Here is an 18,775-nt window from a genome sequence, read left to right as displayed (position 1 = left end):
GAGTCTCGGTCGGGCACACAGTTTTAATCTGCCAGGAAGTTTCATATCAGCGCACACTCCGCTGCAGAGTGAAAATCTCATTCTGGCATTAATTACTTCTTGGTACTGCGATTTTTTTTTTCGACAGCGCATGGATCACTACATGATCCTGATATTCCTCAGCTTCGGCAGCAGAGATTTAGTTATATTATTTTAACACGAAACCAGAGATTTTATAAGGAGCAGCTTTCAGTTCGCCAAGTACTAAACTCCCAGTGGAAGGCCGCTATCAGCGCCAGTGGCGGCGCCTTCGACCCTCGGCCCTTGGCCCTTGGTCCTGCCGCCGCACAATACCGCTTCCAGCGCGGCCATCAATCACGAAGCTTGTCAGGCTGCGCTCAGCGAGTGAACGCCATCGCCTCGTCTCCTGCTGTCTTGTCTGTATTGCAGCCTGCACTTACCTCGGGTTCGCTTTGTTTCTCTCTGCTGTACACGATTACCTTCCTCCCTCTCAGCGCGGCATCATACTGCTCCATCATGTATCTTACGGTAATATATAATCGGCTAGAACAGCAATGTTAAGAACCATAGGAAGGAACGGTGCCCATACATACTCCATAAACATTAAGTATGTTTCCCATCATTTTACTAATCCACTTTGCCGACCGGAGTGGTCGAGCGGTTCTAAGCGCTTCAGTCTGGAACCATGCGACCGCTACGGTCGCAGGTTCGAATCCTGCCTCGAGCATGGATGCGTGTGATGTCCTTAGTTTAGTTAGGTTTAAGTAGTTCTAAGTTGTAGGGGACTGAAGTCGCATAGTGCTCAGAGCCATTTGAACCATTTTTTATCCACTTTAGCCATATGTCGGAAGAGCTCTATAAATTCAAAGGGTCACACTTATTGAAGTTTGTTGAGAGACAGCTACAGTACTGTTATCTTCCTAAAAATTCAGTTTCTCAACAAAATCCTCAAAAATATCTCTGAGGGTACTACGACTCAGTAAGTTCGTGGGGTTTCCACTGAAATCAGTTACGATCACGGTAGAAATTTGCATTACGGAGGAATCTTAAAATCAGTCCAAGGTCTCTGACGCTGCTGACCATAAAATTACAGAAACAGCAAATGTCAAGTTCTGCCTGTTTTTCGAATATAGGGTACAGATGATAGGCACAGCAGACATCTCAAATGAATTAAACTTTTGTTGTCGACAGGTTGTATGTAACTTTCCTTTATTGACTCGGTTCGCTCGACAGACGCGATCATCTTTAGAAATTAAGCAGCCAAGAGTTACTTATTAAATGTATCTATCAGCCATATATATATTTAAATTTTTGGGCAACATGGTTGTGGAGATTAAGCAGCGATTAGTATGATTAATCAATTATTCGAAAACAGTCTTAATCGCATTTATTATTATTATACCGCCAACCGGTTTCATCCCGACGTAGGGGTCATCTTCTGGGCGTTTACACCATTGGTCGACTGTAGTTTCCCGCCGTTATGTAGACAGGAGTGACACCACCAGCAGTCGACCAATGGTGTAAACGCCCAGAAGATGACCCCTACGTCGGGTTGAAACCGGTTGGCGGTATAATAATAATAAATGCGATTAAGACTGTTTTCGAATAATTGATATATATTTAACGCGTGGCCTTTGGCTACTTAATTTTTGAAGATGCCATACCGAGAAACATGTCATTAAAAGAAAATCACGCACAATTTGTCGCTACTCGATAGATTTAATTTCTGACGGTCGCTGTTCCCGTGCTAGCGCTCTTTAATTTTATCAAAATGACTGCATTAACGTAGACTTCTCTTAGTCTAGGACCATAGGGTCACTATTCTTTACATGATAAATACTGGAAAGTGACGATCTTTGCTGATAATACTAAACATAAAACACTACTACTCCTAGAACAGAAAGTAAATGAAACAGCTGGGGATGCTCGCAATCACTGAACGTGATGAAAACAAACAGCTAATACTAGAGCATAAAAAAAGTAACTTCAAGCCAGAAACACCAATATCTTAAAAACGAATGTGGACAGTCTTCTATATCTAAATACATACTGCGTAATCCCCTGCAAGGTTCGTGGCGGTGAGTGCCCTGTAACATTACTGGTCAATTCCTTTCCTGTTACATTCGCAAGCATAGCGAGGCAAAATCACTATCTATATACGTCCTTAAGAGTCTTTATTTCTCTTATCTTTTTTGTCCCTACGTGAAATGTATGATGGTGGCAGTAAAATCGTTCTGCAGTCAGCTTCAAATACCTGTTCTATAAATTTTCTCAACAGTGTTCCTAGAAAAGAACTCGCATTCCCACCAGTGATTCCCATTTGAGTTCCCGAAGCACCTCCGCAGTACTTGCGTGTGGTTTGAAGGAAACAAATCTGGCAGCCCGCTTCTAACTTCTTCGCTACATTTCTTTACTACGACCAGGTGCGGATCCCAAACACTTGAGCAGTACTCATGAATGAGTCGTACAAGAGTCCTATATGCGGTCTCTTTTACGCATGAACCACACGTTTCTAAAATTTTGCCAAGAAATCCACTGTCGATTGACCGGCTATTTCAAAAACACGAACAGCTCAAGCACAGGCAATAGTCTCTATGAGCTGCGAAATGCATGCTCAGTCCATCCTATTGCAGCACCTATATTTGTTGAAAACTATTCCCTCTACACTCACCTACTGTCCCCTCCTTCCATTCGCCTTCCCTACTACAACCCTTACACTCCCATTCTATTTCCTACCACTTCGCAACGTTACTACTAGATATTTAATCGACGTGACTCTGTCAAGTGTCACATTTCTAATGATGTATTCGAATATCATGGATTTGTTTCTCCTACTCATTTGCATTAATTTATATTTTTCTACATTTAGAGCTAGCTACCATTCAGCACAGCAACTAGAAATTTTGTATAAATCATCTTGCATCCTCCTACAGTCACTTAACTTCGACACCTTCTCGTACACTGCAGCGTCATCACCACACAACGGTAGACTGCTGCTCATCGTGTACACCAGATCATTTATGTGTGTAGAAAATAACAGTGGTCCTTCACACTTCCCTGTGGCACTCCTGATGGTACCCTTGTCTCTTATGAGCACTTGCCATCGAGGACAATATACTAGGTTCCGTTACTTAAGTCTTCGAGCCACTCTTACTTTTGGGAATCTATTTCGTATCCTCGTACGCTTGTTAAAAGTCTGCAGGGGGCGCAGTGTCAAATACTTCCAAAAATATAGGAATATGGAATCTACCTTTTGCCCTTCATCCATAGTTCGCTGATATCATTTTCTGTACAAGCTGAGTTTCGCACGAGCTGAACTTTCAGCTTCTCAGCTGGATGAGAACATAAACATACTGACAAAGAGAATGTTACCCATAGAGTGCTGTCATCAGTGTGCACGTACCACTCCCACGTACATTTAGCTGTTAGGTATGGAATAGCGATTTGGAGATGTAATGCAAAAAATAGGGAGGGAAATTTCAAATTACAAAACAGGATTATGAGAGCAAAAATTAGGCTCCTCGTAAATAATTTTTAAAGGCTCGGCGGTTTTAAACGCATCGCCTGAGCATCCCATCGAATCCACTACGGGCGTGGGAGCAGAAGGGTGCTATCAAAACTACTAGAAAATAAAACAGAAAATTTATTGATTAATGTTCCGTCAAAATGGGTGTCGTCAAAAATGATGGCCAGATGGAATGCAGTGGCGATACTTAACGTTTTAAGCTCTCAGTCTCTTTGAAATCGCCTAGGGCCCACTAAAGTCTGCCAGCCGGTAGTGTCTGCGTGATACTACCAAAGACAGTTCGTTTATGTCATGGATTAAGGTGAGGTTTACTACCTTTGGCCCGAAAAAAGCATATTTTTTGAGAATTTTTTTCTCAGGACGTATTACAGATATCAACGTTGCATTTGGTCAAAATGTTTATTGATATTTCCTCTATAAACTGGAAATTTTTCGACCGGAAATGTCGAAGAGCAAAGGCGGAAGTGCCCTAGGAACGAAACAAAATTTCGGTGTACACCTCGGTATGTCATAGGTCGGCCGGCTCGTCTGAAATCAAAATTGTATGGCCGTTAGCAAAGTATATAAGATTCTTCAAGAGTTGTACCTCACTTAAGTTATTTGGACCATACGAAACAAAATGGCGGCCATTTGATAAAATAGGGTTTGTTTATCGGTTTTTCGACTCATCGTCCAAGTAAAAATATTTATAGTTGATGGATCGGAATGAAAGTGGTACAACTCCTAGACAATTTAGTTAGCTTCGTCGTAAACAAAAAATCATGCCAATTGGTTCAGTAAATTTGAAGTTACCGTATCGCACGATAAAAAAAGTCATTTCGAGAAAAACGCGTTTGAAGTTTTGACTACTTACAAATGCAATATTATTCAACTTACGTTCAATCTGCTATTCCGGGTCCACAAACTAATCCTTCCTCTTTCTCACAGAGGACGTTCTGCTCGGTCTGGGCCATCCTGCGCTCCTCCAGAGCCGCTAGTATGGCCGATGACAAGCGGTTTTCTGCCGCTTGAATCCTGTGGTCGTCCGAATGCTTGGCGAACTGCGTCGAATAGAGTCCCAGGGTGACATCCATCGTTGTCATGGTCTTCAGAATTGCTGAATACCCTTCGTTGAAGCTGCTCATGCCAAGAAAGTCGCAATCTCCACAGTCTTCGCACCAGAATGCAAATGCTTGGGGGCTAACTTCCAAACATACGCGTTTAAACTTTCATTTGAATTTTGTGTGTTTCCTCCCAAGCACCGGCAGAATAACTCGTCCTCTGAAAGAAAACAACTGTGCGTGAAAAAGGCCGATTTCAGGCAGGTGCACTTTTTTGTTCAACCGCGAATAACAAACATTTCCGTTCCGTATTCGGAAAAATCGTTTCAGGGGTGGATTCTAAACACTTTTATGGATTCAAAAATGCAATTTAAAAAAAATCGATTTTTTGAAGCAAAAGATAGTAAACCTCACTTTAATTCTGTGAGACATCACCGCGTTTTTACTATCAATTCCCTCGACCCTATGGAGATGCATCAAATGTATTTGTACTTTTGCAAATATGGACAGCCACCAGGTGTAGCATGGAATGATGAGAATGAAAATTTGTGCCGTACCGGGGGTCAAACCCGTATTTCCCGTTTATTGCGAGTGGTCGTCTTACGATTTGACTACCCCTGCCCGACTCATGGCCAGACCCAAACTCCCATATGTCGTCAACAATGCGTCTAAAGCCTTTATTCGTACAGCCCTCATGCATATTACCGCTAAGGTGACACGTTTTACTTGAAAGTCGCATGCCCGGTGTCGGCGGATAAGTATGATACTGCAGTGTCTGCGTTAATCTGAATTATATGCGAATTTCAGGCAAAATGTCTCACCTGTATGGTAATATACATGATGAATGTACGAGTAAAGGTTGTAGACGCATGGTTGACGACATATGGTGGCTCGGGTCTGGCGGTAGGTCGTGCACGCATAATCAAATGGTAAGACGACCGCTCGCAATAAGCGGGATACCCAAAACTACGAGGGGCGTTCAGAAAGTAAGCTCCGATCGGTCGCGAAATGGAAACGACTATGAAAATCCGATAAAGCTTTGCACAGATGTGTTGGGTAGTGTCTCTAGTATAACCCCAGTTAGCATCACGTCGCTCTTCTCATTTCTGAGCTCGCAGTGAGTGCGTAAAGATGTCTAGAAAATAGTGTCTGCCGCCAAGTACGAGGGCCTGGTGAGAAATTTCGCCTGAAGCTATGCAGCTAACATTACATAACTGTCGTGCTGTTTCTTCTTCAAGACAATTCTCAGCCGCATTCTGCAGGGGCAATGAAGATGCTCCTGCATCGTTTTCAAATGGAAATGTTAGATTACCCACAATACAGTCCGCAATTGACTCCCCCCGAGTTTCATCTCTGGTCACATGAACCACTGTCTTTGAAGACAAGATTTTGACACAGACAACGAGGTGTAGGCCAGCGTGGAGAATTGGCGGAAAGCACTGGCGGCTGCCTTCTATGATGAGGCTATTGAAAAGTTGGTACAACGCTATGACAAAAGTCTAAGTCAGAACGGCGACTACGGAGAGAAGTAGCTGAAAGGTGTAGCTAATTGTTAGAAGTAAAACATTTCTGATGTTCACTGTGGTTTCAATTTGGCAATCAATCGGAGCTTACTTTCTGAACAGGCCTCGTACTTTGCATCGTAATTCAGAGTTACACGGGCATTGCAATATCGTACCTGTATAAAGAGGGCTTTTGGATGGGGAAACGTCTTTTTTTATTTTATGTAAGACAGTGAAATGGCTTAACAGAACGAAATATTATTCTATTATACTCCAAACGTTAATTACAAAATTAATTTAAGAGTTTCTGTGAAGGAACTCATCAATGGGGTAGAACGTACTGCAAAACTGCAACTTCTTTATTTGAATCTTAAACTCCACTATATTACCTACAAGACAATTTGCTGCTATTCGCCGGCCGGTGTGGGCAAGCGGTTAAAGGCGCTACAGTCTGGAACCGCGTGACCGCTACGGTCGCAGGTTCGAATCCTGCCTCGGGCATGGATGTGCGTGATGTCCTTAGGTTAGTTAGGTTTAAGTAGTTCTAAGTTCTAGGGGACTGATGACCTTAGAAGTTAAGTCCCATAGTGCTCAGAGCCATTTGAACCATTTTTGCTGCTATTCAGTAACGTTCGTATAAGTATTCTTAACGCACTGAGAAGCATGAGTACATGACTAAAATGCAAATGTCGTGTGACTAGGGCCTCCCGTTGGGTAGAGCGTTTGCCAGGTGCAAGTATTTCGATTTGACGCCACTTCGGTGACTCGCGCGTCGATGGGGATGAAATGATGATGATTAGGGCAACGCAACACCCAGTCCCTGAGCGGAGCAAATCTCCGACCCATCCAGGAATCGAACCCGTGCCCTTAGGATTGACATTCTGTCGCGCTGATCACTCAGCTACAGGGAGCGCACAGTACATGATTGAGCCAGTACGTTGTCACTACTGCCCACCTTAGTACGTTGTCACTACTGCCCACCTTAGGACTGAACAGCGCTTGGTGTCATTTCGACGAAGGGCAGATTTTTATCGCCGGCGCCTGCAAACGGGCACCTCACAAACGGCGATGCTGATCGGCTGTCCCTGTTGTACTATCGTGAGCATCTATGAATCTATGAAAGGTTTTTGAAGGACGGGGAAACCTGGTATGGGTAAGTCACAAGGTGATAGACGTTCACGCCTCATCTCCTTTCCCTACCGTGCGATTTTAACATTCTTTATAAAGCCTTTAAGGGAAAGCAGATTGGTCTCATATTCTTCGCCTTTGTATGATCACTTCTCTCTGGCTTCGGAACGAAAACAACAGTCACTGTCCTTGAACCATTAGGAATGACTGCAGCTACCAGAAGGACTCTAAATAGTCTGCATAGGACTCTGGCCAATACTCTCCTGCTTTTTGCAATAGAGCCAGAAAAACACCAACTGACTTCATCTACTCACCTAAACAATTGAAACATTCCCATATTGAGAGAAGGCAGGTTACTCTCTCGCCTATTTTTCATAAAGATTTTGTTACAACTGAAACATCCCCTTAGAAAATTTTATAAATGTCAGTGCAGTGCTGGAAAACCTCTAGGTTATTTGATTTTCAAACAGCTGAGCAAAACTGAACGTACTCAGACATTTCTCTCTTTAGTTATTCTCATCAACACTAAACTGACACACAATATATATATATATATATATATATATATATATATATATATATATATATATATATATATATTAGCGCAACGCGATCTGACTTTCAATAATCCCTACAAATGAATGGCCCTTACTAACAATAACCTATACGTTTCATGAATCATTTACCTCACAAAAATCTTCGTTACTCAAACTACTGCAATACAGCGTGCGCCAATACTGCCAGCTAAATAAAAGATTCCAACTACTGAAGGCACTAACTACTGATAGGCATAGTTAGCAAATGAAAGATTTTGATGGAGAACAAACAATGTATTCACCTTAATAGTGTTCAAAAGTCATGTCAGTTCATGACATCCAGTCTTACAAATTTCCTTTTTCTGACGAACATACGTCCAGATCGTCTGCTCTCAAAACTCCGCCATCTCTCTCTCCCCACATCCACCACTGCTGGCGGCTCACCTCCAACTGCGCAACGCTATGCGCTGTTCACATCCAATTGCCCAATACTACAATAGAGAATATTCCAACAATGCCAACCAGCAATAGACTGCATACAGCACAGTCAGTGATTTTCATACAGAGCACTACGTGACATTACCAACATGAAAACCTAAACAGCTTACTTACACAACGTTAGGCAACTTGAGTGAGACTCTAGAAAGTTAACGGCCTGAGCAGGCACTGATGGAGCCTGGTAGGGCACTAACAGCATGAGGTATTTTTATGGTTCTTAGTTCGTAGAAACGACATCTTGGAAGTTGAAAGCAAGTGGCAGTGAGCCCATCCCTCAGTAAATCTTGCTGTACAGGGCAGACAGAGCACCCCCTAGTCGAGACAGGTCTCCAACAGGACAATGCCGAACTATACTTGCATTGGCGCCAGCCGAAGGCTGGGCTGGGAGCGACGGACTGAAGGGACACGTCTACACAGTGGAGTTGTAGACTGGGTATTGTATGCTGTGCCGCGCCTAATAATAATTTGCAAGTTTTCGCGTTCGCCGATACTGCAAATAGGCCTATGACCCACTTCCATCTGCCGCCTCGGTCGTAGAAGAAACTCTTGCGTCTGAGAAACATTGAGAGATAGAATCTTTATTATGACGTGGAGGTCGGAGGCTGACCCGCTTCTTAATGTGGGACAGGCGGCCATCTGTGGTCACAAAGCTCGTTTAATCAGAACCGGCGGAACACTCCTATCGGGGACCAGTTCCGCGCTCACAAATCACCGACCAGTAATTTATGGGTATTGCGTCGCCTGTATGTAGATATTCCACCTTCAGAATCCTGTCAAGGTCTTCTCGAATCCATGGCACGCAAAACTGGTGCTGTATTGCTTTCCACAGATTACCTAAACCCTATTAAGCAGGTGGTCATTATGTTTTAGATCATACTATGTTCGACAGGACATTCGAGTGACGTATTCATTGGCCATGGAATGATAGCTATATGACAGTTTGATTTACGTGATAAACCATTAACTTCCATTGAAGACTGTCTCTATCAACATTTTTATACTCAGTCTGCTCATCTTCTGATCGCAGTTCAAACGAGATTTAACATCAGCCAGTGCCTTCTAGTAACTCAGACCCGGTGTTTGGATTGATGATATGAGGAGCGTTCAAAAAGTAATGCAACACTTTTCTCTCGACTGATTTCTGTTGAAAGAAAATGCAGAATTTGTTGTGAGACATCGTGGAATATTCCCGCTTGAGCCCCAGTGGTTTCATGAAGTTTCGATTGTTACCGGCGCTATATGTAGCCTTTAAAATGGTGTCTTAAAGGAGGTGCGTTACAAGCACAACGCCTCTTTGTCGCGTCTGCTACTGGTGTTTGTTGAACATCTCTGTAATGCTCTCGAGCCGACTAAACGATCCCTCGACCAAAAGTACCGCTCCTCGTTGGATTTTCTCTATCTCGTGTATCAGGGGGTGGCTCTGGGTGGCTCTGAGCACTATGGGACTTAACATGTATGGTCATCAGTCCCCTAGAACTTAGAACTACTTAAACCTAACTAACTAAGGACAGCACACAACACCCAGCCATCACGAGGCGCGGGAAGCGAGAACGCTACCGCACGACCACGAGATGCGGGCAACTCTCGTGTATCAGTTCTAACTGGTAAGAGTCCCAAAGTGATGAACAATACACAAGAATGGGTCGAACAATCGCCTTGTAAGTCACTTCATTCATGGATGAGCTACATTGCTCAAAATTCTTACTATGAATCTCAGATTGGCGTCTACTTTTCCTACAAGTTGTTTTATGTGGTCATTCGACTCGTAACAACAACGACTCTGTACTATTGTACATATAAGTAATTTTTTCTATCTGATTTTTCGATAAACTTGCGTAATTGATGTTCTGATTCCATTTCTTTTTGTTTCATGCCATTATGTTAAGAAAGCTGTAACTAAGTTTCAATGTCAATATTAATGTTTATGTCAAATGTCAAGTAATATTGTAATGGAATTGAAATGTAACAAATGTTGAAACTGTTGGAAGATGTTTAAAATTGTGACTGTGCATCTGGTCCATACGTATGCTATGTGTTAGGATATGTAGAATGCAAAACCTGGGGTGAATACCAGGTCTGTCAGGGAGCGGTAAAAGGTGGATGGCAGGCGAGCGCGGGAAAATGCACGCAGGCACTGCACGGCACAACGGGCACAGTGGTTGTTGGAGTTTGGTATTGGTTTGAGCAACACCTTCCGGAGCGAGGAGGCTCTCCTGGAAGACATAGCTTCATTGAGCCTCGGGTATGCCGTTCCAACGCCCACACAGTATGGCAAAATTCCATAGGCACTAAATGGAAAAGTATTGCGACGCTAAGAAGAATTAAAGTGCCGATACGTCAAGAGCCATAGCTGTGGTTGTATGTGTGCTCTGTGCCTCACCCTCTCGCCGCCCGCCAACCGCCGCATCGATACTAGCAGGTTGAAACTTTTAGTACTGTATTCGTATGGATCAGAGAGTGAACTGTGTTTGTTTGATGCAATAATAACCTAAATTTTACCAGAACTTTTCCATCATTTAATTATCCTCACAGCTAACCTAGACAGGGTCCTTTCCAAACTTTGTGCAATCCGAGTGGTTGGTTGGTTGGTTTGGGGGAAGAGACCAAACAGCGAGGTCATCGGTCTCATCGGATTAGGGAAGGACGGAGAAGGAAGTCGGCCGTGCCCTTTCAAAGGAACCATCCCGGCATTTGCCCAATCCGAGTGTCCCGAAATGAAAATTAAAAATTGTGTTAATAATTATTATTTGCAGACCTAGCTATATTAGAATGGTGTTTAAAGAAATGGTTTGTTAATGAACCAGGAAATCAATAGCGAACGTCTAACGAAGTCGAAAGATAACTTTAGTATTGATATAGTAATGAAGTTTATTATTTCGAGAGAGATTTAAAGACATTTAAATGAGCAGTAAAAAAGATGAAAAGAGTAGTAACTTATATACTGGAAATCTTGAATGAATAATAAAATCAGTAATCATTTTTTTTAAATACAGTGATCATAACAGTTTCAGCCGCCCCCCCCCCCCTAATTCACTTGAATTTTGAAGTGTTCTAAATTGGTTTGACCGGCAAAAGCTAAAGTCAATATAAAAGTCAAAATTTACCAGTGTTCATCTTTATCAAAATTGACATTTTGTGTGTGGCACGAAAGTGCAATTTCTAGGGTAACCTATGCCCGATTTTAATCAGATTAATAGACAGTATAAAGTTTTGTAGTATACATTATAGTGTAGTGTTATGTATTCATCCATATCAGTACAGAACGTGAAACTATCAGTTCAATAGATTTTCTGGTTCTAAAATTCGACTATTTTATGCAGTGTTACAACTTGTTGTTTTGTATGAATATATACCAACTTGTACAGGGAAGAAACTCAGTTAATGCCTAATTAGGCTGGCGACCGTATTATTATCAAATTGGTAGCATCTTCTGGGTTGCTTTTGATCCACCCTGAAATGTAATTGCATTTCGGACTTACTTGACGGATCATTGTTATTACAGAGTGCATGTAAGTCTGATTTGCCACCATTCAGGTACACGCGGTCGATATCTATACGAAACTCCTTTCTCATAAGGTGAATCCCGCTCACTTATCATAGCACAGGCTTTAACGAGTGCTGTGTCAGGGGTTACAGACTGGAGGTAGCTCTGGATAGTTGTTACTATAAATTTTATGGAAGAGACTGTTTCCAGCAAATTTTCGTCAATAATAAGCCTTTAGTGACAAGACAATTTTTAGTGCTCTGTTAATCTTTATTTTATTTACATTCCGAAGGAGCTTTTCTTGGTTACATTGTACGTGACACAAATGAATATGAACTCCGTTCCATAAATCAAACAACGTATTAGTATTGACGTCGAATAGTTGCGTTAACACTAGCATTCAGGATAAAACAACCAAGTCTCACAGGGGACAAGTGTAACATTTTGGACAAATACTTTTCAAACAAAGAATATTCTTTTGATGAGAGTGCTAGAAAAATATTGCATTATAATAAAAATTTCCCATGTAAGCAATAAATCAAAGTCGGTATACAGGGTGAGTCACCTAACATTACCGCAGGATATATTTCGTAAACCACATCAAATACTGACGAACCGATTCCACAGACCGAACGTGAGTAGAGGGGCTAGTGTAATTGGTTAATACAAATCATAAAAAAAATGCACGGAAGTATGTTTTTTAACACAAACCTACGTTTTTTTAAGTGGAACCCCGTTAGTTTTGTTAGCGCATCTGAACATATAAACAAATACGTAATCAGTGCCGTTTGTTGCATTGTAAAATGTTAATTACATCCGGAGAAATTGTAACCTAAATTTGACGCTTGAGTACCACTCCTCCGCTGTTCGATCGTGTGTATCGGAGAGCACCGAATTACGTAGGGATCCAAAGGGAACGGTGATGGACTTTAGGTACAGAAGAGACTGGAACAGCACATTACGTCCACATGCTAACACCTTTTTATTGGTCTTTTTCACTGACGCACATGTACATTACCATGAGGGGTAAGGTACACGTACACACGTGGTTTCCGTTTTCAATTACGGAGTGTAATAGAGTGTGTCCCGACATGTCAGGCCAATAGATGTTCAATGTGGTGGCCATCATTTGCTGCACACAATTGCAATCTCTGGCGTAACGAATGGCGCACACGCCGCAGTACATCTGGTGTAATGTCGCCGCAGGCTGCCACAATACGTTTCATATCCTCTGGGGTTGTAGGCACATCACGGTACACATTCTCCTTTAACGTACCCCACAGAAAGAAGTCCAGAGGTGTAAGATCAGGAGAACGGGCTGGCCAATTTATGCGTCCTCCACGTCCTATGAAACACCCGTAGAACATCCTCTCAAGGGTCAGCCTAGTGTTAATTGCGAAATGTGCAGGTGCACCATCATGATGATACCACATACGTCGACGCGTTTCCAGTGGGACATTTTAGAGCAACGTTGGCAGATCATTCTGTAGAAACGCGATGTATGTTGCAGCTGTTTGGGCCCCTGCAATGAAGTGAGGACCAATGAGGTGGTCGCCAATGATTCCGCACCATACATTTACAGTCCACGGTCGCTGTCGCTCTACCTGTCTGAGCCAGCGAGGATTGTCCACCGACCAGTAATGCATGTTCCGTAGATTCACTGCCCCGTGGTTTGTGAAACCCGCTTTATCGGTAAACAGGTAAAACTGCAACGCATTCTCTGTTAATGCCCATTGACAGAATTGCACTCGATGTTTAAAGTCATCACCATGTAATTGCTGATGTAGCGACACATGAAACGGGTGAAAGCGGTGACGATGCAGTATGCGCGTGACACTACTTTGACTCAGTCCACCGGCTCTCGCAATGTCCCGTGTACTCATGTGTGGGTTAATGGCAACAGCAACTAACACACCCACTGCACCCGCTTCTCCTGTGACGGGCCTGTTACGGACCCGTTTGCATGCTACGACCATACCTGTTGCATACAGTTGGCAGTAGATGTTTTGCAATGTGCGGCACGTTGGATGCTCTCTGTCTGGGTACCGTTCTGCATACACCCTGCAGGCTTCAGCTGCATTTCGTCGACACTCGCCGTAGATGAGTATCATCTCCGCCTTTTCAGAGTTCGAATACACCATGGTCACAGTTCCTACAACACTACACTATCACAGACGTCTGGTAACACGGTGTACTACAGTTGATCTGCGATCGGAGACGAATGCAGAATAACAATAGCAGCAAGGCTACATGCAGACACTGCGACAGCTAGACCAAACCCCAATAGTGCACTACATCCACACTCGTAAACACGGTCGTCATCGTAAACATGTCCCTGCAGATGCTGCTCGCCGACCGTGGCCCCTGTTTGTTACAGCACGCAACTGAACATCGGAGGTTTCAAGCGTCAACTTTAGGTTACAATATCTCCGGATGTAATTAACATTTTACAATGCAACAAACGGCACTGATTACGTATTTGTTTATATGTTCAGATGTGCTAACAAAACTAACGGGGTTCCATTTAAAAAAACGTAGGTTTGTGCTAAAAAACATACTTCCGTGCATTTTTGTATGGTTTATATTAAACAATTACACTAGCCCCTCGCCTCACGTTCGGTCTGCGGAATCGGTTCGTCAGTATTTGATGTGGTTTACGAAATATATCCAGCGGTAACGTTAGGTGACTCACCCTGTATATTATGGCACATGCAGTGTATATCTCTTAATAATGTACACAAATCCTGTGTCAAAAATATAGTGACGCACATAGTGCTAGAAACTGGCAAGTAACCCAGTGATATTTCACCTGCGCAGAAAGTACGGCCTATAAACTTCATGTCTACTGCATGATTCTATTAAAAACTTTTTCAGTGTGAATAGTGTATTCTAAGAACGCCGTAAAGATGTATACAGTGTACTGTGTGATAAAGTGTTTAGTTCATCTTCTTCGTTATAACAAGAATAAATAGCATGCAACGTGTTGAAAATGTTTTTTGTGTTGTCCGTTAAACCAATACAAACTCGTGCCGCGAGAGATATTCTGTTCCATTTCGCTGGTATTCCCTATTATGTATCTCCTCCAGAGAGAGTATTTAATAATTCGTCCATCCGTAGAGAGTTCGGATCAGCGGACCACGAATAAAAACTTTTTTTCCTCCTCTTGTTCGGTTTCTACTATTTTTAAACGGAATTACCGCTCTGTAATTGTCATACGAGTGACGTGTAAACGAGTGACGGGTTAAACAGCGCAGGAACCGTGCGACAGAATATGGTACCTCCTGCATGTGTAGCAGTGCAGTCTCCAAATTCATTTCAACCGTTTCTCGCTCAGTTATTAGGTATTCAGAATTAAGAGTCGTGAGATAAAATACGTCTAAAAGGTAACAGATGGAGTTAAAGAGCGAGGAAAAGCTTGACTGCCCTCGCGAGGAAAAGCTTTATCGCCCTCATACACAAATGGCGTTAATACCAATGAAAGTCTCCTCCTGTTACGTTGGTGCATAATGTACAGTAAAGCAGGTCAAATCTCAACTTAATCTGTTAAATACTTTTCAGCATGCAGTGTTCAAAGTAATCCTCAAACTGCTCAAACAGAACGCAGTAACGCAAAAAAAAAAAAAAGAAATTCTTGCAGGATTAGCCAAGCAAATCCTAGAAATGGGACCGAAATGATGACGCGAATAACAGACGAAAGGAGAAAATGACGTAATCTCCAAATTTAGTAGTGTTATCTCTAAACTGTCGTTGAAAACAATGCGATGCTCGTTTCACGGATCAAGAAACGTTTTCAGTCAGAGCAATCGTTGTTACTCTCCCTAACTTGGTCTTAGATTTAGCTACCTTGCGCTACTACGTCGGAGTGATAGTTGTGCAGTATAGTTACGCTTCTTGTTCCTTTTTTGTCAGTCTCCTGGCAGATTTGATGCAGCTCGCCACGGATTCCTCTCCTGTGACAACCTCTTCATCTTTAAGTAGGACTTGCATTATTCGTCCTCAATTATTTGCTGAATATATTCCAATCTCTGTCTCCCTTTACAGTTTTTACCCTCTCTGGAAGTTATTCCCTGACGTCTTAATAGATGTCCTATCATCCTGTCCTTTCTTCTTGCTAGCGTTTTCCATATATTCCTTTCTTCCTTTATCATTCCACCAATTTTTCAACATTCGTCGGTAGCACCACATTTCAAATGCTTCGATTCTCTTCTGTTCCGGTTTTCCCTCAGTCCATGTTTCACTACCATACGATGCAGTACTTCAATCGTACATTCTTAGATATTTCTTATTCAAATTAAGGCCTTTGTTCGACACTAGTAGACTTCTGTTGGCCAGGAATGCCCTTTTTGCTAGTGCTAGTCTGCTTTTGATGGCCAACAGCCTTGCCGCAGTGGTAACACCGGTTCCCGTCAGATCACCGAAGTTAAGCGCTGTCGGTCTGGGCTAGCACTTTGATGGGTGACCATCCGGTCTACCGAGCGTTGTTAGCAAGCGGGGGGCACTCAACCCTTGTGAGGCACACTGAGGAGCAAACTAATTGAAAAGTAGCGGCATATGATGATGAATTCCATTGTAATACAGAAAGTCTATAGCCCAAATTGTTTACTCAGACCGAGCTTAACGATTTGGTTAGGGATGTGGGATTAACGAAAGAAAAAGCTAAATTGCTTGGCCCTACATTAAAAGAAAAGAACTTATTGGCAGTGAGAACCAACATATACATGTATAGAAAGAGACAGCAGCAATTCTCCAAGTTTTTCCAGCAAGAAGGTGATTTAGTGTACTGCTCAGACATTCACAGTCTGATGAATGAGTTTGGTATCGAATACAAAAAGGAAGACTGGAGGCTGTTTATTGATTGATCCAAAACTCGTTCAAAGGCTGTTTTATTACACAATGGTAACATGTATGCGTCTATACATGTTCGACATTCTGTATATATGAATGAAATCTATGAAAACCTAGAAATAGTGCGAATAAGCTATTCTCGTCATGGTTAGATGATATGTGGCGATCTAAAAGTAACATGCGTGCTCCTTTGTCAGCAAGGTGGCTTCATCAAATTTTCATGTTTCTTATGTGAATGGGACAGTAGGGCTACGGGTCAAAACTGGTGCAGAAAGAACTGGCCTGTGAGGGAGTCTTTAAAACCTGGTTTGAAGAACATTCTACGCAAAAACCTTGAAGATCCAAAAAACGTTCTCCTACCACCTCTACATACAACGTTAGGCCTAGTGAAACAGTCTGTAAAAGCTTTGCCTAAGGATGGACCATGTTTTAAGTATCTCTACCAAAAGTTTCCACACCTTTCAGAAGCTAAACTAAATGAAGGCGTCTTTGTCGGACCTGACGTTAGAAAATTGATGTTTTATGTTAACTTTGAATCCACAATGACCTTAAATGAGAAAGAAGCATGGGTATAATTCAAGCAAGTCGTTCCAAAGACCAAGAATAAGTTTTTATTATAGATACAATGTTAAAGAAGTTTAAAACTTTAGGACGTTTAATGAGCCTGAAAGTTCACTTTTTGAACAGTCAGTCACCTTGATTACTTCCCGGTCAATGTGAGAGATGTTAGTGAGGAGCAAGGAGAGCGTTTTCACCAGGACATTAAATTGAAGGAAAAACGCTACCAAGGTCGCTGGAACACTAACATGATGGGGGACTACTGTTGGTCACTTCACTGAAAAGTTCAGCAAGCGGCTCATCGTAGAAAAATCTACACAAGAAGCTTCAGAGAAAAAAGAGAAAGAAAATACAAACCAATTCCAGCTGACAAGTGAAACCTCTATTAACATATATCATTATTTTAAGTAGCTTACTGTAAATACTTACCATTCATATGTTGTAAAACCGTTTCATTAATTTGCCCGTTTACAATATAGCATAGGACTTTTATACCACATGATAAAAAGCATATTGCTCGAAAACTATAGGTGATCCAAAAAAACTAAGGCTATATTTGGAATCAGCTCGTAAAAATCTATAAACATCAGCTATCAAAGTAAAAAAAAAAGTTTTTCAAAAAATTTTTCGTTGGCCTGTGTTATTTATGTAAGCACTGTGGCACTCTAAACTGTTACTAATAAAAGAAAGCATTTCGTGAGGAGCCTATGGTTACAAACCCGCAGCCAAAGACAGCTCTCATCGAAATCCTGCTACATACTTCGTCTACTTTTTTCTCATTTATTACTATTTTCGACCTTTTTTGCCATAAAATTCCATCAACTTTGTTTTTTGCGTGAAGCACAGTTTCTTTGAAGTTGATAAGCTGCTCTTTGGAGATTATTCTCATTGTTTTGGCCGTCTGCAAATATCACCGTCAGTATATAGCGTGGATTTTTAGGATTAAAAGTGTAAAGAAGTTCTTTGTTGCACTAAAAGAGACAAGAAAAGACAGAGACGATGGCATAATGGAAAGTGGATCAATGGCAACACAGTATGCAGTAGACAAATCTGAGTGTGATTACATGGTGGCGCACGAAATGTGTTACCAATTGTTTCTTTCACAATTTACGACGCACATTAGATATCCCGCTGGGATCTCTACAGCAGTACCAGCAGAGCTTGGAAATACAAATGAGTTACGAAATGACGTGTAATTCACGACACTGCCGCTAGGAGACTAGTAAGCAGCAATGGCTGACAATGGAAGACTGACGACACCAGCGATCGGCGATTGTGTTACTTTTTCATGAAACGAAAAGCCTTGTGACTCACAGGCGTTTTAGACAACAGTTTAACACACGATGGGTCCCTTGCAAGAAGACCATTCACAGGTTGTTCGATAAATTTGTACAGGAAGGAACAGTATTGGAAGCGAAGCGACCTCGGCCCAAGCCCGTTTGTTCGCCGGAGAATATTGAAGCGGTACGAGTTTCTGCACAGAGAAGTCCCGGGAAATCGTGTAGAAAGGCAGCAGTGCAACTGGGAATATCCAGACGCTCCGTTCAACGCATTCTTAAAAGTGACCTCCATATGTACCCATTCAAGATGACCTGTGCACAGAAGCTCACTGAAGAACACAAGCAGCAGAGATTATTGTTTGCTCAGTGGGCGGAGGA

General features: G+C 42.2%; 1 pseudogene; it reads left to right on the top strand.

The window, feature by feature from the left end:
• The first annotated feature begins 16,083 nt into the window (after window positions 1-16,083).
• LOC126482706 (5S ribosomal RNA) lies at window positions 16,084-16,201 on the top strand (annotated as a pseudogene).
• The last annotated feature ends 2,574 nt before the right edge of the window (window positions 16,202-18,775 follow it).

The sequence above is a fragment of the Schistocerca serialis genome, chromosome 5 (genome assembly GCF_023864345.2).
Source record: "Schistocerca serialis cubense isolate TAMUIC-IGC-003099 chromosome 5, iqSchSeri2.2, whole genome shotgun sequence".
Classification (NCBI taxonomy): Eukaryota; Metazoa; Arthropoda; class Insecta; order Orthoptera; family Acrididae; genus Schistocerca; species Schistocerca serialis.
This window is presented reverse-complemented; position numbering and strand designations above follow the sequence as displayed.